Source organism: Camarhynchus parvulus, chromosome 7, assembly GCF_901933205.1.
Source record: "Camarhynchus parvulus chromosome 7, STF_HiC, whole genome shotgun sequence".
In the NCBI taxonomy this organism is placed as follows: Eukaryota; Metazoa; Chordata; class Aves; order Passeriformes; family Thraupidae; genus Camarhynchus; species Camarhynchus parvulus.
Window position 1 is genome coordinate 9578973 of NC_044577.1, and position 12952 is coordinate 9591924.

The 12952-nt window shown below is 40.6% G+C and overlaps 1 protein-coding gene across 1 annotated transcript in view; it reads left to right on the forward strand.

Moving 5' to 3' along the window:
* The first annotated feature begins 258 nt into the window (after positions 1 to 258).
* The window catches only part of SLC39A10 (solute carrier family 39 member 10), a 72463-nt gene continuing 59769 nt past the window's right edge, over positions 259 to 12952 (forward strand). The window contains exon 1 of the mRNA XM_030952189.1: positions 259 to 410. The gene's annotated coding sequence lies outside the window, so the exon portion shown is untranslated. The remainder of the gene's footprint in view (positions 411 to 12952) is intronic.

Here is a 12952-nt window from a genome sequence, read left to right on the forward strand (position 1 = left end):
TGAAGATGATGGTGTGATATGGCTGAGGTTTGAAGGCTTGTGCTTAAGAGCCATATATCTTTAAGGCTTGTACCTTACATGGATTCTCTCCTAATTAAGAACACCTGTAGAGGCCTGACCAGACCCTGTGGTTTGCAGCAAAACTGCCGAAGGGCTCTGAAAAGGCAGAAACTTTGTGTTGTCTTTTAACCTAACTTATAACAGGGTTCAAGCCTGTGCCAAGCAGAGTAAAACTATATAATTTATGAGCCATGAGGGCAGCTCTGGGCCCCTCTGAGGTGATTTTTATCAGTGCAGTAGCATAAACAGTTCTCCTTTACTTGAGCATTGGGAAGAGGGAGCAGTGGAAGGCCTGCAGTATAAAGGGGATCCAGCCTGTGCCAAGACCTCTGTAGCCCACGGACAGCAAGGTAAGTGTGTTTGCACTGCTCTGCTTTTTGAGCAACAGCTGAGAAAATTGTGCAGTGTGCTGAGGCTGAGCATGGGCTGTGTGCTGTGGGACTGCAGGAGCTGCGCTTCAAGGCCAATGATTCGCTTTTTGCTGTTAAAATTTTAAGCTTGTTACAGAGGATCTACTTTGATTCATTGTCTGCCTTTGTCTTGGAAGGTTCAGTTGTGCCAAACCTCACCAGTGGTGTAATAGAACTACCCACAGTATTACAAACTGCTGTACTTGGCTGTAATGATGGGTTTGGACCCTTGCTCTCTCTGGGTTTTGAAGTCGTATTCCTATGAGCAAGCAGGTGTTACTTAAGGACTGGTCCTTAGTCAAGAGCAAAACTATTAGATATAAGGAGAACATGTAAAGAATTAACATTTTTTGCTATGTATTAGTAATGTAATTATGTATAAACCATAAATGTGCCTTTGTCAAAATGACAATATGGAACAGAACTCAATCTATTAATGTTTTCAATTAGGGTTTGAGGGGCTTTAGGACATTTAGATAATATTACTGCAGCTTTGTGTTCTTCTCAGCAAATAGTATGCACAAAGTGGGAATAGCCTAAAAATATCAGTTAACTGGAAACAGAACTAAGGCAGTATCCAGCTGACCCACCTCCAGAAACAACAGACAGGCTCCAGGGACTTCTGGCTTTTGTTTCTGTCTCAGAAGGTTTGGGTTTTGTGGTGTGGAGGTTGGGAGGGAGGAAGGGGGGGTTTTGTTTGGTTCAAACTGACATTTTTAATCTAATCTTTATAGGAAAAGGGACACCTTGAAAATCTTAGTGCTATGTTTCCTTATTGCATATCTCCAGCAAGAATAAAGCCTTTGTTGGTATTGGTTCCTGATGATTAAAACAGCTACAGTTGGTTTCTTAATTAAAAAAAAAAAAAAAAAAACCAAAAAAAAACCCCTTTGAAGTTGCTCTAATTTTTATTTTCTCTGTAATGTTACATGCAGAGTGCTGCAGAAGGAGAGCTAGGGAGGTACGTTTCAGGCACAGCTTGCCAGCTGCAGCAGAAGGGGACTTGTTATTTAAAAGCTTTTTCTTGATGAAAAGCTAGAGCTCTGCCCTTGTTAAGCATTGTCAGTTGGCACAGCTCTCCTGTGCTGCCCAGTCATACCCCATTAAGTCTGGGATAAGAAGCATTTCTTGCTAAAAGATTAAGAGGAAGACTGCTAGAAATGTTTTACAATGCTATATAAGAACAGAGTCTGTTTGTAGGCTGTCCTTGGACTTGGAACAACCAGGGTCACAGTTCCAGCCTGAACATGAGCTCGGTGCTCTCATCTTCAAGTTGGTCTAAATTTTAAGCCATTATGGTCTATGATTACCTCTGTAGTTTAGATTGGCACAGTCTCAAAGGAAGGTATTTCCCTGCATCTGGAAAAAAGTGGATGCAGCCAATGGCCTTCTAAAGCACACTGCAAGAAAACTCTACAACAGCTTGAGGCATCATGTGTAGGTTGTTTAATTTCTTCAGCATAATTATCCTTCTAATAGGTGTGTGCTAGTACCATAATCCTCCTTTCAGAATTCCACTAGAAAACTAAATGCTTGGCTAGTTCAGGCCAATGACTTCCATGGGATCTGTACTGTTCTTTTTTTGCAGATTTAATGTAATAGGTTTGTTCTGTAAACAGAAGATCAAGGTCAGATTTCTCTTGTAGGACTGAGCATCAAAAAAAGTTAATAGTTTTTAATTATCAACTTGCAATATATGAAGTAGTTTATGTGATGCTGATAGCATTGCTCATAGTGTGATTGAATAATACCATAACTTTATACAAACAACATCTTCAAAATATGGATTATAGACAAAGCCCAGCAGGTTGTGTATAAGGGTTTTGTATAGGTCTTTGTATAGGTTGCTTTTTATAGGTCTTCATTAACCAGGCAAATCTGCTGGTCAGTTCCCAGGGCAGGTGTGGCTCAGGAGTATTTTGTACTCAGCCAGCTGTCTAATGTCTACCTAGACACTGCTTATTTCAGGATTACTGGGTTTTTACTTGCATCATTTTTGCCTGACAGCTGTGGTGGTCATAGTGTTGAGAAACACACAGACCTCTCTAAATAACCTCTTCTCAGCTGATTTTCTCTTCTATTTGCCTTTAAGACTCAGTGGTGTTCAGAGAATTGATTTGGAGCCAATCATAACTAAGATCACTACCTACCAATCTCTACCAAGATGTTCTGAGGATTTTACACTTCAGCAAAGCCTCTTTAAAAGGCTCTGTGTACCTGAAGTCAGATCACTGTGCGGAGCAGTTCTTGTCATGGGACTGGACAGTGGAAGTCAGCCAAAATCTTTCACTTCCTTCCAAAGCTTCTGTTGGGTGTCCTCTGTCTTGACTTGGTGCTGGGGGCACTGTGTGTATTTTGTAGCTGTGCCTGTTCCCCAGATCAAACAGAATTAGCAGCTCATCAAAATGAGCAAACAAGCTCATAGAGAGCCGATAGGAGACCTCCCACGAGGATATGTGCTGTAGAGAGCATGCATTCTGTGATGTGAATGGGCTGCACTCAAATGAGAAGATAATGTCTGCCTCAGATAAGTGCAGTGTGTTGCTAGTGCAGAGATAAGCTTGCTCTGGAGCAAAGCAGTGCACGTGAGGCAGCTGCTGAAAGACTGCTGGGAGCAGACATCAGGCAGGTATCTCCACACAAGCAAGGTGCCTGCAAGCAAAATAGTGCCATGACCTAAAAGGCCAAGAAGCCATGCTGAAAATAGATGGATCTGTGAATCATCAGCCTGAGCCAGCCTACACTGTGAGGCAGGAAGGACAGTGGGAAACCCGAGAGTCGGGGGCTTTGCACTCCTTGTCTGTAAGGCCTTCAGGGGAGGGGATCACTTTCTGGGATGGTGGAAGATCACACAGGAAGCTTAACAGTCGGTTTGAACACTTCCAATTACTGTCCACCCACACTCCAGTCAGTTCTAGATGCATAGTGGGATCAGTACAGCAGGGAGTTTGGGGAGGTCCATGAGGAAATATGTTTTACTAGAAGAGAAGCACAGCAAAAATTATAATCCTTATCTTCACTATCATCACTACCAGCTGCACTCTACAGAGCACCTGGAAAAGCATATTCATTCATCCCATCACTTCTGGTGGACTTGGCAGCATTAGGTTTGTGGCTGAATTCAATCTTAAATGTCTTTTCCAACCTAAATGATTCTAGAAGATGATCTGAATACTTCTATAAAGATGTTATTATTATCCAGCTACACAACTGGCCACAGTCACAGCAGGTAAGAGTATGGAAGATCAGGAAATGGCAGCATGGTTACCAGAGAAGGCTCAGTGCATCTTCTGTTGGATTTTTGTACCCTGTTTAATCCTTAAAGAAATTATATTAAATACAGCAGTGGTTTTTAGCTAAGAGAATTTCCTGGATGGCAGAAGGAAAAGCACCATTAGGAAGGTGCATGAAATCAGGACAGGCTGCTAGAACAAAGCAAGGTCTGCTGTTGATGCTCCTGCTCACTGAGCCTCTGTAAGGCAAAGGGAGATCTGTAGGATATCAGTGGATGACTGGGATTACATGTGCTCCTAGCCTCAAAATCTGCGGAAAGAAGGCAGGAAACATTTGGTGTTATGGAGGGAGGTAAACCTATTTTGTATAGGAATGGCATATTTGAAGAATAAGCCAAAAATGGGTGTTATCAGGTGTGGAATACATAGCACCAGGAGGCTTAGCTTTGTATTGCTTTGCACAGCTTTGGGTTTTCTTCAAAAGAAAACAATGGGTAGCTGTCTCCTGGGTAACAGGAGAGAGGGAAATGGTGCCACAAGGACTAAAAATAATCAAATCCAAAGTATGAATTCTGGCCATGCCCATTAAATTCTCAATAAGCCAGAAATAATCAGGGCTTAGGTGACAATCTTGTTTAGGGAACAGGGTTTGCTTATGCTCTTAGAACTGGCTTCAGATGTAGCTGGGTGATTGCACTGAAAGGCCTAGGAAAACTGAGAAAAACTAATTGTATTGTCTGTAAAACTTCTATCATATTCAAGACAAACATTTAAATCTTGAAAAAAAATCTACAGATTTCTTCTCTCCTTTACTTGAGCACTTCTTGTATAAAGTTGCTACAACCCTTTCTCTTCATCACGATAGGAGTTTAACCCTGCAAACATTCTTTACTCACTTTTCCTTTCAGCTCACCATAAAATTCCATGTGTGATGTAGCTAGTGTGTTTTATGGGATCAGAGCCACACCTTGCTAGTAACTTTAATCTCTCAAAGTCTTTGGAACACTGCAGTCTGTGTTTCTTGGGTGTTTCCATTGAGGAACATTGCTTATTCGCACTCAGCTTCAGCACAGTTCAGCTGGAGCTGCTGCAGTTCTTTCCAGTATGCAACAGAAATGTCAGTGTGCTTCACTAAATGTTAGCATGGTTTATGATTTCTTTTTAATCTGTGCTAATTTGGGGGCTACTTGGTATTAATACATAGCTTGAAAAAGAGAATTAGTGACTCAAATATTGTTGCCAGGTTTCTGTGGTTTGCTTTTACCCATACAAAGCATTAAGCAATTAATCTCAAGGTCTTATGTATGGCAAAACAAAACAACCTCTCAGATGTGGCTTACATTTGTTTGAGAAAAACTTTCATTGGAAATGAGGAGTTTGAAAGAAAGAAGAAGAGAATATTTATAAACAACTATATGACAAAATGCTTCTGTAAGAAGAGGCTAAACTTAGCATTTGCCAGACTAAGCTGTGTTCTGGGTATTCTTAAGCACAGGTAAACCATTTGATAAGTGAAATGAAAGATCTTGTACATGTTGTCTACAGTCCTTACATGTGTGTTTTTATAACATCTTTCGGAGAACTACTATTTTTTTTTTCCAATAAGATCTTTTTCTCCATTTGAGAACATTTGATAGACATGTCTCAAGTGAAAAGTTATCATTGAAACTGATGCCAAGTATTGTACAGATGAATTACATTGCCTCCAGTGAATGTTGAGCAAACAGGGGGTGTACAGCTTATGGCCATCCATGCTGAAAGTGACTGTCCCTTTAGAGGGGAAAGAAAGTCACAGAGCACCTGCAGTGCTGGGAACATCTGATGAGCCATAGCAGTGTGCAGAACTAAAGCACTGGAATGCTGGGGGTTTTCTCATACTGCAAAATGGAACAAACTCCCTGGAAAACAATAGAGAAAGAAAACAAGATCTTTTTTTTTTTTTTAGTTCTGCACCATCTAAATATGTTGTCTATTTATAATTATGCAAGCCAGAATAACCCAGCTACAGAAAAATGTCCTATGTAATCCAACATTTTGGACAGTAATTATTTGCATACCTGAGTCAGGTACTGTAGGGGGATAGAATATAAGAAAATAAAGATAGTGTAGAAAGTAATCTTACCCCTAAGGAGTTGCAGCTGGGCCAATTAGCAAAGATTAGGAACAGGCCTGACTTTACCAGGCCACAGCTGTAAGCAATGAGAAGAAGATGCTATAAAAGAGTGGGGTGGTTAGTTGAGAAGGGAACTGGAGTCACTTGGCTGCTTTGTGAAGAAGAAAGAGTCAGTGCTTGGAGGAGCTGCTCATGAGAAACACCAAGCAGGTATGAAACTTTTGTGATAGGAGACAGCAGTGTGGAACCCCTGCAATTAAATGGCAACAGGTACCATACCTTGGGCTTTCTCCCCTTCTTTTGTGAAATCCCCAAACTTTGCCTGGGACCATGCTGACAGATGAAGGGTGAGTTCTGTAAATCTTCCTGAACCAAATCACATCAGCCTCAAGTGCATCTCTTAATAGGTCAAGATGACCAAGTGCCCTATTGAAATGCAGATAGATTGGCCAATGACCAGTGCAAAAAGCCAAGGCTGGGTGGTCGCACAGCAAATTTTCTGGAAAAGTCTTCCTCTCTGCTTGATGCCATTCTTTGCTGAAAATCAGGATGAACTCTGTGTGACAACATATAAAAAACCAGATCACTAAATTACTTGAAGTAAACAAAGGTTTTGATGATACAGGTTGCTTTAAAAATATACCTGTGCCTTCAATGCAAGTGCAGCTTTCACATACTCTCTTTCCATCTGTCCAGGTGCATATTCCAACCTCATAAGAGATTGAAGGGGGGCTGGGTTTTTCTTCTGAGACATTTGTGGGAATTAAGATGGAAAATGTTTGAACAATACCCTTGTTCTTACTGGAACATTTCTTAATGGTGATAGTTCAGAGAAATCTTAGCAGAGTGTTGTCAGAAGTGTAAAATGAATCCAGGTAAAATAGCTTTTGCAAAGGTAGCAAATGTTTTTGGATTTCCTGTTATGGGGTATGCTTTCAAATCTTTGTAGGGGGAAATCAAAGAGACTGGAAGGAAAGAACCACCAGCCAAATACTTTTAGTGTTTATAAGAGGTGTGCAGAAGGTATATAATTTGCTACAGCCTTTGCAAGCTTCATTAGAATGCAAAGACAAGGACCTAAAATTACCAATGTTTTTAGAATTATATTGCCTCATTTTTCACAGTTTTGGAGACATTGGACACTTTTAAGCAGTTTGATGGGAGAGCTTTTAAATTTAGTGAAGTTCCCTGCAGTTGCTGTATGAGCAGGGAAGAGAATTCCTATAGTGAGTGCTACAGAAGTTGCCCATGGATATATTTGGTGCTGCCCAGGCTGATCCTGATGAGGTTGAGAAAAGCTGCAGGGCTTCTCCCAACAAGCACAGTGTGCCACAAGAAACATGGGAAAGTAGAGTAGGAGTAGCTAAGGATGTGAGTCTGAGGGCAAGAATATGGCTTCTCTCCTTCCAACAGGATTGTTCTATGCTGATAATGAAGTAATTTTTAAACCAGCTTTTTGCAACAGCTCACAAAAGAGCTGCTCTCCTCTCCTAACTGTTCTACTACTATTTAACAAAGTGGAAATCTCACTTTTCTTCTTCTGCAAGAAGCAATAGACCTGGCTTCCTCATAGTCTGCCTGCACCACACTTCCTTCTTTAATACATGTCACCCAAAGCTCATCTGTGTGGTTCTCCAAAACCCCTTGCCTACCTTCATATTATCATAGTCTCATTTGAAATGATTGGTTTCTGTAGTTAAACTTTATTTTTATCCCCTTAGGGATCTTATCTGTCCTACACTTGTGGCCCCATTTCCTCTTCTGGTGAGCCCCTGGAGTGCTTTATGCCTTTCCATGGAACAGTTTACAAGCTGCTTTTGAGGGCACAGCTGTCACTATAAGACTAAAACTGAATCCAAAATCAACTAAGTATAGCTGCTCCACAGGGAACCATCTTTACTGATAAGGCAAATAAATTACAGGAAAAAATAGAGATCTAGAACATAAGTCCTGTACAGCCAAGACCTGAACAATGGCTAAAACAAAACAAGGTTCAATACAGCCAGGGAAAAACCCAACCATGTGCAAACAAAGCAGTGCAGTTCAGGCAGCCTTGCCTTCCCTCCTGCCTAGGTGAGATGCAGTCTGGGGTTTTCCCTGCTGCCCAAAAGGCAGGATTACTGCTGAGTGCACACTGGGGGTCACAAGAAGTCAGGGCTAGAGTCAGTAACGTGCCACACCAAATCCACCTCTAGCTGTGCCAAAAATGGGCATACAACAAAGGAATCCCACAACTCCGAACTCTTGATTTAAAACTGGGGCCCTGTGATGAAGTAAACTCTATAGCTTCCCCCTGTTTAATGGGATTTGATGGGGGCAGGAGAACAGTAAATGAAGAGCCAACTTTATTTCTATGCCTGCCATTTTCAAACAGTATGGAAATGAAAGCCCTGCAATGACTTTGGTGAGATGTGGAAGTCCAAAGAACAGAAAAGGAGCTGTAATAGAGGTACTAGGGAAGAACAACAAGCTTCAAGATGCCATGAGGCCCACAGCTGCAATATTGACTCAGGATAGGATAGACTGAATGTTTAGAATGTATGTTTAACTTTAAAAGTAGGCACTCATTTGCATTTTGTTGATATTAGGGTAAGATTTAGAAGATAAGAGCTGTACCCATTGTGCTGTTCTCTCTTTGTTAGCCTGCAGAGTGAGAAGGATGTTGGGGTTGGATATCATTTTACATTCCTCTTAATGAGTGTAGAGATGACTCATTTATTTCAAAGTCATTAATATAATGGAAATAAGATTTTCCACCAAAAAAAAAGGCAGCAGGAGAACATGCAGACTCATTTTCTACACAGTTTTGCATGGGACCTAGCTAGTACAAGGGTTGTTCCCAAAATTATAAGTCAAATTATAAGTCAAATTATAAGATTTTCATTTTGCTTGATTCCTTTTCAAAATACTTTATGACCTTCCGCTTTAAAACCAAAAAATTTTTCCCTCCTCTTCCTGAATGTCATACAATATTATGAATTGTTAAGGTTGGAGAGGACCTTTAAGACCATCAAGTCCAACTATCATAGAAAAATAATATTCAAGAATTTAGGGAAAATGGACAGGCTGCTCCCGCATTCAGTGCCTGCCCTGATCCAAAATTAGCTCCACCAGGAATGTCCATGTCTTCCCCTTTCTAGTTTGAAGAGCTGTCAATAGAGCCAATACGTGCTAGGAACTCTAAGGAAGCTGGGCACAATCAGTAGGTGTAAACCTATACCACAGCCAGATACTTAGATGCTGGGGCTGAAGGGTCCAAATGGCATTTATGAGCTTCTATCAAAAACTTTTAACTTGGCCAAACTTGGATGGTTTTTTTTTTCTTCTCTTGAAACAGCACAGGATCCCTCCTTGACATGTTTCTCTCATTTGTTTTGTACATACAGACAATTGTTACCATAATTCTTGGTAAATAGCTAGAACTGGCAGAGCTTTACACACATACTCACCCACACTCTTAAAAATAAAAGTCCCAAATCAGCCATGTACTGGGCATGGAATGTTCAAGCCCAAATGATAAACATTTATGTGCCTTGTGAGACAGGGGTGATGAGCAAGCACATTAATACATTTTAACATAGAAGCTTTGACATTAGCCATTTCAGATTAGGCTTTATCTCTTGTGTTCACTTACCTGTTATGAGACTGGCTAAGTGAGAGGGACAAATGAGATTTTATTCTTGGAGGGTTTACATCCTAACATCTGAAATGCAGGATGCTTTTAAAGAGTGTTTAGTACATACTGGAAAATAGTATAAAACACTGTATCTGTTTCTCTGTAACTTCATATGAAATATTATTAATCTTGTGAAATAGTAATAATAAGATTTTATTTCCTTTGTTTTGGTTCATCATCATTAATAAAATGTATGTAGGTCAAACTAGATTTTTATTGACAATTGCATAACCTTATAGAGTTGCTACTGGCTTAAAATAAGCAATTATCCTCCCAGCCTCTTTTTTTTTTTTTTTTTTTTTTTTAATTAATGAAGACCTAGGAAAAAGCAAGTTTTCAGCATATTCTTGGCTGGACTTTTAGAGATGGCAAGATAAAAGTAGCAAAAACTCTTAACATTAGTAAAGGAAGCTATTAATCTACCATACCACAGAATTTATCAAATGAGTGAGCGGAATATAGAGGTGGAAGAAATATGGAGTACCAGATACTCTGAAATGTGGTGCTGTTGGAAATGGTGCAAAGGTAGTAGAGATGGTGAATAATTAGACATTAGTAAGGTATAATTTCTTTGTGTTTTAGAAGGGATAGCACAGAGGCAGGAATCAGCTGGAAGTACTGTACTGGGTATATATTCCTGTGCAGGTTAATTAATAATTGTTTTTCCTAATGACACACCACACTGTTACTGTGCACAGAGTGCTGTGCAGGCCAGCAGGATTACTTCTTCAGGTAATCCTGCTGGCCTGCACAGCACTCTGTGCGCAGTAACTGAGTCTCAAGCAGGCCAGCACACCTTGTGCCCATTTGAAGCCTCCAGGTTTTTGTGTTGCTCAGAGAACATGGCTTCTTATACAGCCTGGCCCATCAAGAGAACACAAAAACTCCCCCATTACTGTTTAGGAAGTGAATTTTCTGCAGAAATGAAAACAGGATGTAAACTAACACATGTTCTGCAGCACAAAATGTACTTCCACTGAAAATCCCCTGCGGGAGTGTACACAGATTTGGGCCAGAGGGAATCTTGATAGATGGAGCAGTTAGTTCCCCTTTCTCTTTCCAGTTTCTCTGTAGGAGAGCAAAGCTTTGAGGGATTATCTATCATAGCCGATGCAGTGGGGAGGAAAGGAGATGTGGAAGAGATGTTTATTGTAAGAACTGAGTGAACATACATATTATCTCTAGCGCTACAGCATCCCATTTCCTGTATTCAAATATTTATTAACATTACAACTGAGCCACAGATGTTCAGTTGAAATGTTGGTGTAAGGAAATTAGAAGGCTGGAGTCAATAATCTTCCAGTTTACAAGTTTTAGGGAAATAAATTAAGGATAGTGGAGAATGAAGACAAAATTGGGCCAGTACTAAAGAGAGTATGGGAGTCGCACATGGACAACAATCCAGGAATCTCAGGCAGAGCAGGAAATTACCTTGAAGGTCTTGGGACTCCTGTTCCAGTGAAGTAATGGAAATGGACATGGAGAAGTATTTAACTCCTTGACCTACAGGTGACTTGAACCTTGCTATTACTGCAGCTAGTGGTGACCTACTGACATGAAGCTCACAAAAGATGCAGCAACATGGTCATGGCTCAGAGAGAAAACAGATTTCTGCAGCAGGAAGGGAATCAAGATCTTCAGAGGTGGCACTGGTGGTCAAGGGAAGGACAGAAAGCAAAAGAGAAAAAGGAGAGCACACAAATGACCTGATGATGGTAAAAGCAGCACTCTAGGTTCACATTAGAGTCTACATGACAAACACAGCAGTGAAAAAAATCTTACCAGTGACCCACTGAAGGAACAAAAGTCTTAATCGGAGCCTGAAACAACTACAAAAAAACAAGAGCAGTTGAAAGTGATGTGTTGGCATGTGTGAAGTCTTGAATTGTTCCTTCATTTTCCACCCTCATCAGTCAGATTCCTTTCCTTCTGGTCTTGCTTGCCCACTCTCCTCTTCCCAGCAGAATTCCTTTGTGGCCACAAATAATTAGTCAAGTTTCCTTATTATCAATTCTCTCATTATCTGATCTTCTTTTAATCTTGCAGCTGAAAAATTATAATATGGCAGGATATCATATGTGTAGGGCTTTTTCTTGTCATGGTTTGGGGCGCGTGAGGTTTTTTTATGGGCTTGGTTTTTAGGGGTTTTTTTAATACAAGGCACATGCAGATTATCTTGTCTCACATTAGTTCTGCTTGGTGCAAACCAAAATATTCAGCACTAGATAGTGGCCTGATCTGAACACTGCTGCATGCAGCTGGCTTTTGATTCAGTGTCAGTGTAACTGAGGAGAATGAGCTCCTCTCCAGAGATGTATATTTACATCATTAGCATCTAGACAAGCCAGCTGAGATCAGCTCACTCTTTCTCTAAATACTATGCTCTGTACAAAGCAAGGCCATAAAACCTTTGCAATATGAAGATCAAAGACAATCAGCCCCTAATTAATGTGTTGGGGAGCAGGCTGCAAGTTGAAAATCTGAAATATGAGAAAGCAAGTCTTTGTTCACAGACTGGCTGAACTGTGGTTTCGGCACACAGCAAAATTACATTTGCCAGCTGTCTGGCAAATGACTCACAGTAATATCTACATTGACACTTTTTATTTGGCTGTGTAGTCAGGTAATGCAGCTTAGACAGAATCTCTGTGGAAAAAAAGCATACTGTGTCTTGGAAGAAATCTACTTCCATTTAGAAACACTGATAGCATCAAGGAAACTGAATTGACAAATCATTTTATTGACTCTTCAATATAAAACTCAAATGAGAACTGAAAGTCTTAGAGCATTAGAGAAATAAATTCTGGTGGTTTTTTTACTGAAACATGGGATATATTGTGGCAGCACCTCAAGCACAGGCTCTGAAGCTTCCTGGGATACAGTATGAGTTTTATGGTCAGAACAGGTGTACAGGGAGAACTAAAAGTCATCTCTTAAGCTGAACACTCCTAACTAGATGGAGTTCATTTCACTGCTTCTCTCTGCAGTGAACAAGGCACATACACATATTTTACTCTCCACGTTACAAACTTGGGGCCTTTAGAGAAATGGTGTGTGCAAGGGACTGGGCAGTGAAAATCCAACACATTTAGTTGGGGAACAGATGGGCAGACACTTCAGTCCATAGGCTTTGAAGAGTTCCATGCATGCTTATTTTATGCGGATCAATAATCTTGTTTGCTTCACTGAGTACCTCCTATGTAAAGCTCTGTAAATCTGTGTGTGCAAGTAAAATGCCTTCTGCTGATCCTGCAGGGACTGTCTGCCCCTGTTGTAGGGCAAAGCTGCCTGCAAGCCTGTATCACTGCCTTTAATCCTCTGTGTCTATGTGCATTGTTATGTGACAGCACTGCATCCCTGTGAGCATTCCAAAGCATTTATCCACTTCTGAGAACACTGTACTGCTGACCTAATGGTAAGCACACAGAAATGTGGAGAAATGAGCTGCTGAACTACAGGT